Below are 13,603 nucleotides of genomic sequence, written 5' to 3'. Positions count from 1 at the left end.
GCCGCCCGCCACCATCCCCTCTGGCAACCATCAGTTTGTTCTCTGTATCCATGAGTCTGTTTCTGTTTTCTTTTATTTATTCATTTGTTTTTTTATTTTTAGATCCCACATATAAATGAAATCATATGGTATCTGTCTTTCTCTGTCTGACTTATTTTACTTAGAGTATCTTCTAGGTTCATCCATGTAACTAATTCCAAAAGACATATACAGACTCTATCTTCATTGTAGCATCCTATATAATAAAAGCCTAATATGCTAAGTGTCCAACCGTTCATAAGACTGTCACCATGATGCACACTGACCACCAGGGGGCAGACGCTTCGACCAGTAGGTTAGCTTGGTCTGGCCAATTGGGACTGTGCGAGATGGGCCAGACATGCCCTGGACGAATTTGTGCACCAGGCCTCTAGTTACTTATAATAGCCAAGATTTGAAAGCAACCCAAGTGTCCCTCAGTAGATGAGTGACTAAAAAAGTTATGGTACATTTACACAGTGGGCTACTCTTCAGCCATTAAAAAAAAAAAAAAAGGAAATCTTACCCTTTTTTGACAGCATGGATGGACCTGGAGAGCATTATGCTAACTGAAAAGACAGTCAGAGAAAGACAAGTACCATATGATTTCATTCATATGTGGAATCTAATAAACAAAATGAATTAACCAGCAAAACTGAGACAGACTCATAGATAGAGAGGAGGCTGACAGTTGTTGGGGCAGAAGGGAGGGGAGTGCCAGGTGGGGCAGGGGTGGAAGAATTGAGCAAAAAAGAGACAAAGAGACATGGACAACAGTGTGGTGATTGTGGAGTGGAGCTGGAGAAGGGTAAGGGGGATAAATGGTGATGGATGGAGACTTGACTGGGGGTGGTGAACACACAATGCAGTCTACAAATGGTGTGTTCTTGAATTGTGCACCAGAAACCTGTATAATTTTGTTAACCAGTATTACCCCAATAAATTCAAAAAAATAAAACAATTCTTCCTTTCACTGGGTACATGCAGTGTGACAGTTTCTGTACCAGAGACTATATGTATAATATCTTTATTACTAACAGCCCTGTGATGAGAGTATTTCCTCCCAATAGACAGATGAAGAAACTAAAGCTCAGTCAAGTTGATCAATCGAGTGACTGAGCTAGAACTTGAACTAAAATGGGTAGAACCCCAGAGCCCCTCCTCTTTCCACTGAACCCACTGGCCTCCAAGTCGGTGCCTCTTTACTGCCCTCCACTCACGCTGCCTTGAGCCCCCGTGTGCGTTCTACTCCTCAGCCTCGATGGTGCTAAACTTTCTGTGTCTTTGTTTCCTCTTCTTCATAATTGCTCCTAACCCCAGGATTGTTGTCAGGATAAATGAGTTAATAAACATTAGAGCAACTTAGTACAGAGGCTGGTACCTAGTAGGTGCTTAGTAAATATTACTATTCAGTTGTACCACAGTAAGACTTCATTCCATTGTGTAAATATACTCTGTCCTTCCCTGAATTATTTACTCGATAGTATGTATCTTAGCTCTTTGACTACATTGCAAGCTCTTCCTGAGCAGGCCTGCACCACATTTATACTGATAGCTGTTTCCAGAGTTACATAGTACCAAGCGCCATATGCATCTAACAAAGAGCAGATTTGGGCATTACGATACTGGGATACTGGCCCATGCCAGATTAAGAACTTTTTTTTTTTTTTAAGCAAAGGCACAGCCAGTGAGGACCTGCCAGTGCAGGTAAATACTGGTTACCTTTGGGGATGATATTGTTTGGGGACACTCACCAGGACGGTTTTAAGTTCCTCACCTGGACGTGGTCTTGGGGAGATGTGTGGTGCAGAGTCCACTCTGTGCTGAGCAGTGACCAAGCCGATGCAAAGTTCATATATAGTGTACTGAGACTGGGATCTGCAAAGATGTACATTTCTTTATTTCTCCAAAACTTGTGTTATCTTAGCTCTTGGGCCTTTGTTTCCACTTAAGTTTACTCAGTCTCTTCCAATGTAAAGCTGTCATTGTAAATATGATTCTCTGTCTCACTTCTCTGTCTCTCCTCCTTCCCCAGGGTAGTCTAAGTTCCTAAGCCCAACCAGGGCAAGAACGGAATGAGAAATAGGCCAATAACTCTGGAGGTTTGTTCCAGCTTCAACCTCTTAATGAGCCTGTGCACATGGCTCTCGGGGGTTAGCTTGCTGTAAGGGCCTCTGCAGAAAAAAAAAGAGCATTTTAAATGTCAATGTAGCCATGTTCTCTGTCTCTGGCTTTCTTTGCAGCTTCACCTCGTTTTATTGTGTCTCCAAAGCCCCACCCCCACAACGAGCACCTACTGTAAGGAACTGACAGTTCCAGCAAAGGCAAAGACGTCAGCCTGGCTGGCTTTTGCCACCAGCTATAATAGAAGCACTTTTTTTTCTTGTACACAGAAACACAAAACAGTAGGTACAAAAAAGGGCACAAAGAGAAATCTTATAGAAAAAAATTGCCCAAACATCTATAGGAAATCATATTTTACTCTACTTATCATCTTTCTCAAGAAGTGAAGGTACGTGACCCTGTACAAACCTGCCTACAGGAAACACATTTCTGTTCCACCAGAAATACCCTTAATAATTTTGATGAAGCCCAAACACTGGTCTCCCTTCTGGAATTTCATGTGTTAAATGGTCCCATTACCAATTCCAATATCCATTAGGTGTCATCTTTTTCTTTGAAGCCAACTTGATCTTCCGTCATTCTATACTTTCTCTTTAGGCACTTGATACTATTGTTTTTAAATCACAACTTATTAAATGGTTGTCTTCCTCATGAGACTGGAGATCAGTGAAAGCAGGAACCATATCTGCCCTGAATTATTTCTCAGCACCTGACACAGTGCCTGGCTCCTACTGGGTGCTCAGTAAACCTTTGCTAATTGATGTCTGAGAATGGATGAAGCTGTGCAGGAGAATACAGAGGGCATTTCAGGTAGAAACACCTTCCATTGCTTGCATTCTGAAACCCCACCATGCTAATGTTTCCTACATACCATTGCAATTATAAAAACAAATTTTATAAATTATAAAAAAATAGACTTGGTAAAAACTTATAGAATAATCTTAGTCTATCTTCAAAGCCAAAACATGACATTTTTATTAATAATTGTGGGGAAATATATGGAAGGTTAAAATATGAGCTAATTTTAATTTAGTGAATTTTTTTTTAACCTTAAAGTTACATCTATGCTACTTCCTGCTCTCTGTTATTGGAGGCAACCATCCGGGCTGAAATGAAGCAGAAAAAGACACCTGGGTCAGAATTCATCATGGCTGGAGCAGGTATTAGAGTGATCGGAGATACTTACCAAGAAGATAAGCTTGATCTCTATTTTTCCTGAAGTTAGTTGAATTTAAACTAGAGCATCATTTCTCAAATATTCATGTGCAGTGAATCATTTGGGGATCTAGCTAGACTGCAGATTCTGATTTAGTAAACGTAGAATGAGGCCCAAGATTCAGCATTTCTAGCGAGGTCCCTTCTAATGTCTCACTATCCTTTCAAGGGTCACCATTTAAGTAACAAGCAAGGGCCAGGGACTGACACAGGTCAGAGGGCACCATCATGCCCTGAAACAAAGATTTTCTTAACTGAGAGTCAGCCCAGAAGTGCCAAAGTAACATTTTAGTGGCTGGTAGAACCGGATGGGGAAACAGCAAAAACCATATGTCACCAGAAGAGGGCAGCAGAAGGCAGGGTAAATTGCACAGGACTTTCCACAGGCCAAACACCTGGAAGGCAGTTCCAAAACTGCATGGGTCCGAGGGCAGTTGGAAAAACAGGGCGCTGAAAGAATGGGTAGCTGAAGGGACATACTCACATGGGCCAGAATGAACTTACCGTAGGGAGTACATTGTAGCAGTGGAAAGAACACCCATCATGGAGTCAGGAGACCCAAGATTCACCAAAACTAATAAGCAGTGCTTTGGGCCACCATCAGCTTCTATTGCCTCATCAGTAAAATAGGAAGTTTAAAGAGTGATCTCTAACTTTCACGTTCTGTGATCAGTGCTTCTTGTTTAGACTTTGAGGGAACCAGAAAGGTCCTTATCCTATAGGTAAAGGATGAGAGTCAAAGAGAACACAGAGCCGGTGGAGAGAAGGCTGACCATCAGGAGGAGCCCAACAGGGCACATGGGTTTGGTCTGAAAGTCAGGCATCTGTGGAGGCTTTGGAATTTTTTTTTAATTTTTCATTTGTTACCAAAGATTGCATTTAAATTGGTTAAAAAGTCCAATAAGACTATAAGGGTTATCACCAAACAACAGTCCCTTGTCCCTTTTATCTTTTTCACCAAAAGCAATGTCTTTGCTTTCTTTCACTCTCTATCCTCCAAATATACCTCTATATTTCCAAAAATATGTACAATATAACCCTATTATTTGATTCAGTAGCTATTGACTTTTTACCATGGTGGATTATGATATTAATTCAATTATATACCATCTCTTACACTTCATTATTTGTAACATAGTTGCTTAGAGTTGCAGTTCAGAGGCCGGCAGCAGCAGGCGGGGAACGTTGGAGTTCTCCATCACTAAAGCAAGCAAGCCTCGTGTTCGCTTTAAGCTGCCTGGCTGCCGGCCGCCATCTTGGCTGGCAGTTAATTTGCATATCGCCTTGATTAGCCAATGGGAAGGGTAGCGGTCGTATGCTAATTACCATGTTTCTCTTATTTGATAGGATAGTTATCATTTGTTTTGTGGGTATATTTTTCTTTGCTCTTTCCTTGTGTGAGGATACTATTCTACTTCTTATTCTCCCTTTTGAATAACTTTATATTGATTCACAATTCTTTTCTGTGTTCATTTTTCTCAGACAGAGTGTGAGTGGATAGCTTTTCTAGTTTCATGACTCAAAATTCCCTCTTCCATTGTTTGTGAAGGGATAAATGTGTGAGGCCTCGGGCTGTCTGAGATGTGCCTTCTCTGCTCTCCTCTCCCACTTTCATCAGAACTTCTCATTTCTTTGCCATTATTATTTCTATTCTCAATTTGGATTCTACTCTGGGCAGTTTCTCTTCAGTGCAGACCTTGCTTCTGAAGGGAGATTTGGGTTTTAGTTTCTAGAGTTGGTGAAACCCACACTACCCCCAGATAGTCTCCCATTTCTTATAGTCTCCAGTTCATCCAAATTCAACTCAAACTGGGCAAGAAGATTCAGGGAAAGTGATAATCGCATGATTTATGAATCTCATTGAATCCCCCCTCCGCATAAATACTGACAAAGCAACTATTAACCTTAAGATTTAAATTTCACCAGTATTTTTTTCAAAAATTTGCAACTTGTTGGGTCTGTGGGTTTGGTTTTGCTACTGCAGTCACTCAGTTAGAGCACCTGACTTGAAGTGATCTTGGACTCACATAATCTACTCTTTAACCATTTTTAACTAAGATAAACACTAATACCCACGAGTTATGACAATGATAAGACAAGGTAATGTGGAAGTTGAAACATATGAAACTGTCTATGATTTAACTGATACTTAAAAAATCATTTATAAACTGTAAAATAATCTGCCATTGTTAGTTATTTCAAAATAGATTTATTAAATATATGGAAAACCTATAATTTTATGTTTAACTGCATTGTTTTTGCCCAATACGCTATTTTTTTTCTGTCTCTTCCCCTCACCCCTCACCCCACCCCCAGAATATTAGCTTCCTACGAGCAAAGGTCTTTATCCGGTTTTGTTCAATGCCATATCCTCACTGCCTACTACAGTGCCTGGCACATAATAGACACTCAATAAATACTTGATGGGTGAATGAATTATTTCTGCTAACTTTGCCTGGAAGCATATTACGCAAAGGATAAAACAAGTGGGCACAGGTTAAGTTATTCACCCATTGCTGGATGAGCTGTGTAATGTGCTCTGCCACCCATTTCCTTCGGGACTGCAGTGTGTCTTGCATTCTTGCCTAAATACAGCGTTGGCTCCCCTGCTGTCGGGACTTGGCAACACCCCGAGAGCCAGAAGCAGCTACTGCAGAAAATGTGGCCGTATTTTGCTCCCAGGTCCATCCTCCAACCCACAATATAAAGAGCCTGAAACAATGTGGAGAATAGCTGGGCGGAGAACAAGGAACAGCACTCACTGTCTTCCTCACTGGTGTTTACAGGAAGAAGTCTGGTGGTATGTTTTTAAGTAAATAGACTTGTGTTAATGGAGCAATCTGTCAAAATAAGCTGGGTTGCTCCGAAGGGCCTCCAAGGTGTAGCTCCGCTTCCCTGTCCCCTGGGAGCTGTTTATTTGAAGAGGATGACAAATGAGAGCAAGGCAGAGCCTACCTAATGACACTCAAAGCAAGAAAAATAATAGCATGAGGCTTAGGATGGGCTCATCTTAACTGAGCTAGAGATGGGTTTTGTGTGTTTAAATAGCCAGCCCTTCCATTTGCATTTCAAACACACGGGGAAGACGGATGCAGAACCATCACCAGGTGCTGCGAGTCAGTGGGCTTTGCAAGGACAGGGAGGTAAAAATGTACAGATTAATGAGCAAAAGTTTAGTCTCTACAGGTTTTCTCCCTCTTTACTAATGAAGGGGTGACAAAACCAACAGTTTGCTTCATCACCGCACAGATCTTGATAAATGAGAATCATGTTTACATCCTGAGCTGTATGGGGTGGGGCGGCTTGTGCAGAGGGGCGTGTGGGAGAGAAACTTCCATGAAGACTCATATTTTGGACTTTACTCACAATATTTGCTGCTCGTGAAATGACACAATGAATGGGCCAGGTGTAGGTTAACCCTTTTAGTTTGTGCCAGAACCTTGAATTCTTTGGAAAGAAGAAGAGGATTTAACGTAAACTACAGATGCTTTAATCAAGTGGCTTTCTTCACATACCATGAAAGCATTTTGAAACATTCAAGTAAAAAAAATCCCTTATTTTCTGAAAATATAACCTCTTAAACACCAAGGACGCTGCCAGACCAAGTCCTGTCAAGTAACAAGGCACAATAAGAAGCTTAAAATGGGTAAGGATTAAGTTACATCTGTCTGAATAAGCTCACTTTTGTTGTTCAGGCCTCAATCCTTAAATGATCCTATCTTGTGCATGGAAGGTGTCTCCTCGTTAAATTATACATTAGTATTCTCAGTGTGGGCCCCCATGGGACCCCAAATGTCCCCGGGGCTCACCAACCTTGAGAGACAAATAAATACATCAATAGCAATAATTCAGTTTGCTCACTTATTGTCCCCACTGGCAGGGCCCTCCCCTCACCCCAACCAGGTGTTCCTGGGACGCCCTGGACACGGCTCATGTGCGCAGAGGAGAAATCCGCCCCTGCTTCCTCAGCGGGTACAGGTACTGACACACTGAGGGCACCTTCTGAGGGAATGTCATTCCCAAATGCCATTCTTGCCCTGGTGCACTGCCCATGTCCCCAAATCTGTAAACACACCAGCTGCCCAAAGGCGCACGTCCCCTTCAGGCCTCATAGGTCAGAGCCATGCTGGTTCTGCAGCAAAAAGCAGGAGGCTCTCTCATGCCAGCGCATGCCCCGTTTTATTTTGGGGGCCCCAACAGCCTGCCTTGTGCCCCACATCTCACAAAATCTTGAATGAAAACATCTTCATCTGCTTCTGACTTCTCCTCCCTCCACCCTTCTCAGATCGAGACCATGGCCCTGGGAATTGATAAACACCCCTCTTCTGGCACCAAAAGGGGCACAGATGTTCTCCTTCTAAGAAAAATTAAAGTCCCCGTGCAAATTAACTCCTCTGGGGCCCTCTCGCCATTTGATAAACACGCCAAGATAGATTTGAACCTTAACAGGAGAGTGTGTAATCCTGCCTCACCCTGCGTCTCACACCTAGGCACCAGGTGCTTGACATTTTTCCTGCTTAAAACTTCATCCTGACTTTTCCTTTCCTTCTCGCCTTCCACCATCCTCATGCAAGCTGATCTCTTTGCTCTGAGCTTACCTTCACGTTTGCTAATTGGAATCACTGCTCTGCTGATTTCTCCAAACAGCTGCTCCCACAACCATAATCCTTACATGCTGCCTTGAACACATAAATCTTTTGCTGCAGTTTCAATTGGCCGTATGAACCGGGTATGTTAAAGTGGAGAGAACGGCAGCCTTGGACTCAGTTGTCCTGTCTTCAAATCTTAGCTCTGTGCTTGAAAAACTTTCGTAACTTTGACTGCTTGAAGCCTACATTTCCTCATCTGTAAAATGTGATGTTACTGTGTCTCATAGTGCTACTGTAAGGAAAAATTCAACAATGTATGGGAGGGGGGCATTTTTAATGTGAAAATACAAATGTGAAGGATTTTATGAAAATTCAAAACACTTCCCCTTGGAACTCAAGTCCTCCACAGCTGGCTGCCGCACACTGTCCAGCCTTTTTTCCCATTACTCCCACTGCCGGCGCTCCCACCCGGACTCAGCAATCTGTTTCTTGCCCTTCTAACTTGTCTTTCACGTCCAGATAATGTTAGTTGCTGTAATAGATAAACCAGAATGTCGGTGGCTTAATGTGAGAGAAGTTTATTACTTGCTCACCTAAAATCCAAATCAGCTGTTCCTACTCGCCAGATGGTTCTCCTCCAAGGACTGATTCAAGGATTCAGGATCTTTCTATCTTACGGTCCCACCATCCTTAACAGGTGGTTTCCAAGCTCACTCCAAAAGTAGAGTGGGCACAGTTAGTTACAAGGGAGATGATTACAGGCCAGGCCTGGGTGTGGCACGCAGCAGAGCAGAGAGTGTCCAGCAGGAAGAGGACACAGGTTTGGTGAACAGCCAGCTACTCTGCACCACCACCCAAGACACACAACTAGAATATATTTTCCAGAATGTATTCCCAATATACATCCTTCAATGCCATCAGGCCTTGTTTCATTCACAAAGTCCTTTTGGAGCAATCTAGCTGATTACCTTATTCTCTAAACTCAAGCTCCTAGTACACATCAATAATACTACTCTTAGGCTCATTCGTCTTCTTTTTGTTAAATCACAAAGACTTATCCACTCTCTTCTCAAGTTATCTGAGACATTAAAACCTGATAGCACCTTTCTTGATGAGAGACTTCCCTACATCCTGGTCCATGATTTCAGACCTCCTCCTGCCTCCTCTGAGCTCTGTTGCTGGCTCAGTTCTTTTTCCCATGGAATAACTGTGAGAGTCCATCCTCCAAAGAATGATTCTTCTGGTGAAAGTGGTTAGGAGGCTGCAGCCAGACCTTGAACCTCAACTCAAACGCCAAGGATCACTGGCTGGGAAAGGAGCCAACCTCAACCCAGAGATCTCCCCAAGTTTCTAAAGCCTCTTGAGCTGTTAAGTTGAGCTGTATGACATTAACACCTTAGACATAAAACATATTAGTAAAATTTATACTTTTATGTAGCTAATGATTTATGTATGGTAAGTAGAGGGTAGTATTGCCTATAGAAATAGTAATAATAACAGGAGTGAAATATTTACGGCAATGAGATTGGGAATAGTGGAAGGTGTAAAAATGTCTTCACTTTGTATAGTGTTCATTAGTCAGGCATAGTAAAATTCATGTAATTCATTTTCTCCCAGATGCCAACATGTGTGCTATTCACTCATCTGTTCTTCATGGCTATGAAGAACAATGAGACATTCTGAGATTCTTTTTTTTTTTTAAAGTATAATTTGGAGATGGAAGAAAATTAGGAAATGAGATTCTTTATAGAAATTTAAAATATGGGGGGGAGGGGGAAATTACCAGAATTTCAAAAACCTACTTGCGATTGCAAAATAGCCTCCATATCCCTGTGCCCTCCAGCCTGGGACCCTCAGCTGCTCTGATCTCACAGGACCTTTTGGAATCTCTACTCTGAAGTCCCTAGAGAAGCCCGGGGGGTTGGGGGTGGGGCGGATCTTTGCTCTCCCTCCACGCTGAGTAGCACAGCGCCCAGGCCAAGCTGTCCTGCTCTCTACGCAGGGGAGCTGGCTCAGCCCCTCCTTTTGAACAGACACAAACCTCACTGCTCGTTCCGCTGTTGACAGCACGGAACGCTGTAAACTAAAGGCTCCTTCACATTTATTCATGCAGCTCAGCTCCTGCCCTGTTGATGTTTCTAAGCAGGCCCAAGGACAATTAATGATGATTCATTCTGCAGGACACCTGCTAAGGCAGGCCGCCTGGTGTGAGAGAAAACATCGTTTAGCAGTAGCTGATCTTTCCCTTTGGTTGAGGACCAAGTCAGACTAGGCATGGCTTTGAAGTTATTTCTGTCTCGGTGGATTAGAGGTATCAAAAGAAGCAGCTACACAAACCTTTTAACAAATATTTACAATCCTGCACTAAACAGCCTCCACCGTACCTTAACCTTTAAGGTCTTGTGAAATGCTTGCCAACCTTCCTGCCAAATTGCTGCACTTGCCCTAGGAGAGGGCAGCAGCTCAAAGGAAACGAGGCACAAACGGGAAGGCAGCCACTTTCTGCGCTGGGGAGGAGACAGGCCTCTGTGCGCTACCTCCCTGTGGAGGTGGACTCTCTTTCCCAGGCCATTCCTCCCCCGGGGTTCCTCTACTGAGAAATACTTCCCTTCCCCCAACTTGCCATAGGGTGGGCCAAAGGGCCAAAGGGTGGCCAGCAGCAGCGCAGGAGGAACACAGAACAATACTTTCAACTGAGAAGGAGATTGGCTCCCCATGTTTTTGTCTGTGAGAAGACTGCAGTGCTTTGCATAGTTTACAGTATGAGGAGGTTGACTTGAGTTGTTCTACAATACTGCAGGGCTTACTAGTCAATGGGGGACACTGATGTGTTTTTTATTTTAAAGACTCCTCACTGTGAGCACAAAGATCTCATGAGAAAAATAGATAAAGAATAAAGGGATAAATGAAAGAAGCTGCAGGCAGGGTACCATGCTGTTGGGGCGGGAAGAGCAGTGGTCCAACCCCGGCTCCTCTCCATCCCTACCTCCCAGGCCCCCACTGTCCAGGACCACGGCAAACCTTAGCCACGGAGCCAGGCCCAGGATGAGATACGTCAAGGAGACTCATAGCAACGGTCAGCATTGGTGAGTCCCCAAGTGGCTTTTAATCAGTGGCTCTATCAGAGAAGTTATCAAAGAAAGACAGAATGTTGGAGGAGCAGATCACAGCTGCTGACGTAACAGCCACTGAGGTTTGTGTATGAAACCACATGACATGGTACCCAAGCACCCCCAAAACTCATGGAGAGAGCCTCTGAGGGGCCCAAAGAGAAGCTCCACAGCAGTGACAGAGGAAAGAGCCAAAAGTATGTGCTACACTGTTAACAGGACTGCTCTTACCTCTGCTGGTGTGGCCCAGGAATTGCAAAGCAGAAGTAAATGAACTAGAGCAGCGGTTCTCAACCTGTGGGTCACGACCCCTTTGGGGGTCAAATGACCCTTTCACAGGGGTCGCCTAAGACCATCGGAAAACACATATATAATTACATATTGTTTTTGTGATTAATCACTATGCTTTATCTATGTTCAATCTGTAGCAATGAAAATACATCCTGCATATCAGATATTTACATTATGATTCATAACAGTAGCAAAATTACAGTTATGAAGTAGCAACAAAAATAATTTTATGATTGGGGGTCACCACAACATGAGGAACTGTATTAAAGGGTCACAGCATTAGGAAGATTGAGAACCACTGAACTAGAGATTTGGTGGCTAAGGTCGTAGTCAAGTATTTCATTGCTTAATTGATTGATTGATTCATTGATTCATTCATTCATTCATTCAACAAATGTTTGTATTACAAAGCACTGGGTTAAATGCTTTGCAAATCAAAAATAAATTAACCTAATTCTCACACTAGTCACTACTATAAATACACAAATATCTATAATGCAGGTTAGAAAGGGGTCATTAGACAGTCACAGATGCGGTCTGCATTGCCTCAGCTCGGAGAGAGATGCTCTCCCTATTGGAGGAACTAGGCAGGGTTTTGTGTAGGAGCTAAGAGCTGAAGTAAAATTAATTCATGCAAGGAAGTAAAGAAGATATTCTCAAGAAGAAGCAGGGAGAGATTAGACATGCTTAAAAATAAGAGCTGAGGGTTCCATCTGACTGGGCAATGGTGTACAGAAAAGGAAACAGTGGGAAACGTAGTCGGAAAAGTGAGATAGTCAGGAAATGGAGGGCCTAGTGTGCCAGTTTGAGAAGTCAGGCTTTCAGGTTATAAAGTGATTGGAAGTGATTAAAGATTTAGAATGACTTGATAAGATGGTTACTTCGGGGAGATCAATATTTGTTGAATGGCCAAGAAAACTCATGCATACAGGGTCAGGTTCATGATCAAACTACAGTAACTCCTGTTACAGAAATATTTAGTAGCATAAACAAGCAAGATGATCATCAGTTTTCTATATCTCAGGGTGTGAACTCATGTAAACAATAGCCTATGTCAATCATAATTAGGGAGGTCTGTCTGCTGGAGGGAGGGGCAGAGCAGAACACAATGAATACAATAATTATTATATGTAAAATGACTCTCACCCATGCTTACCAACAAGGGGCACATTCTCTGGGAAGCTGTTCTGGATGCCTCACAATCTCTCCTGACCTCAAATGGATTGGGGGCTTTCTTTTATATCCCACAGCTACCAGGCATACAATCTTAATTTACTCAATATGTTGTGAAAATTTTCAACCATTTAAAAGGCACATAGTATACTAAAATGAACACCCATGTACTCACCCCACATAGTAAGGCGTTTTCTAGTTTATTTTATATCCTTACTGTGTATGTCAACGTATAGGCTTATTTAACATTAATGATGTTCAATATCATGTTTGTGAAGTTTATGCAATTGATATATGTAGCTCTAGTCTTTCATTTTCATTGTCTCCTAATCCATTATATGAATGAAATGTATCATTTAAATTATTTACCCATTGCCTTGTGAATGAAGTTTTATGTCGGTTTTCTGTGAACTTTCTTATCCTTATCTGCATCCATCAATGTAGGGACTTCTCAAGGATTTACACTTCTGAGTAGCATTGCTGAGTATGGGAGGTACACATGTTCAGTTTTATACTAGGTACTAGAGGCCAGGTGCACAAAAATATGTGTACTCGGGGGGCATCCCTCAGCCCGGCCTGTGCCCTCTTGCAGTCTGGGACCCCTTGGGGATGTCCACCTGCTGGCTTAGGCCCGCTCCCCAGGGGATTGGGCCTAAGCTGGCAGTCAGACATCCCTCTGGCAGCCCAGGACCCCTCAGGGGTGTCCACTTGCCAGTGGGGAGCAGGCCTAAGCTGCAGTTGGACATCCTTAGTGCTGCTGAGGAGGTGGGAGAGGCTCCCGCCACCACCACTGTACTGGCAGCCATCAGCCTGGCTTGTGGCTGAGAAGAGCTCCCCATGTGGGAGCGCACTGACCACCAGAGGGCAGCTTCTGCATTGAGCATCTGCCTCCTGGTGGTCAGTGTGTGTCATAGTGACCAGTTATTCCCAGTATTTCTGTTGTTAGGGTCAGTTTGCATATTGGCTAATGGTGCAAATTGTATAGTGTTCATATATAGGTTACTATATAGGATAAAGTCCTGGTGCACGGGTGGGGGCCTGCTGGTTTGCCCTGAAGGGTGATCTGGATCAGGTTGGGGGTCC

Source organism: Myotis davidii, unplaced genomic scaffold (assembly GCF_000327345.1).
Source record: "Myotis davidii unplaced genomic scaffold, ASM32734v1 scaffold304, whole genome shotgun sequence".
NCBI classification, from domain to species: domain Eukaryota; kingdom Metazoa; phylum Chordata; class Mammalia; order Chiroptera; family Vespertilionidae; genus Myotis; species Myotis davidii.
Note: the sequence above shows the minus strand (reverse complement) of the source record.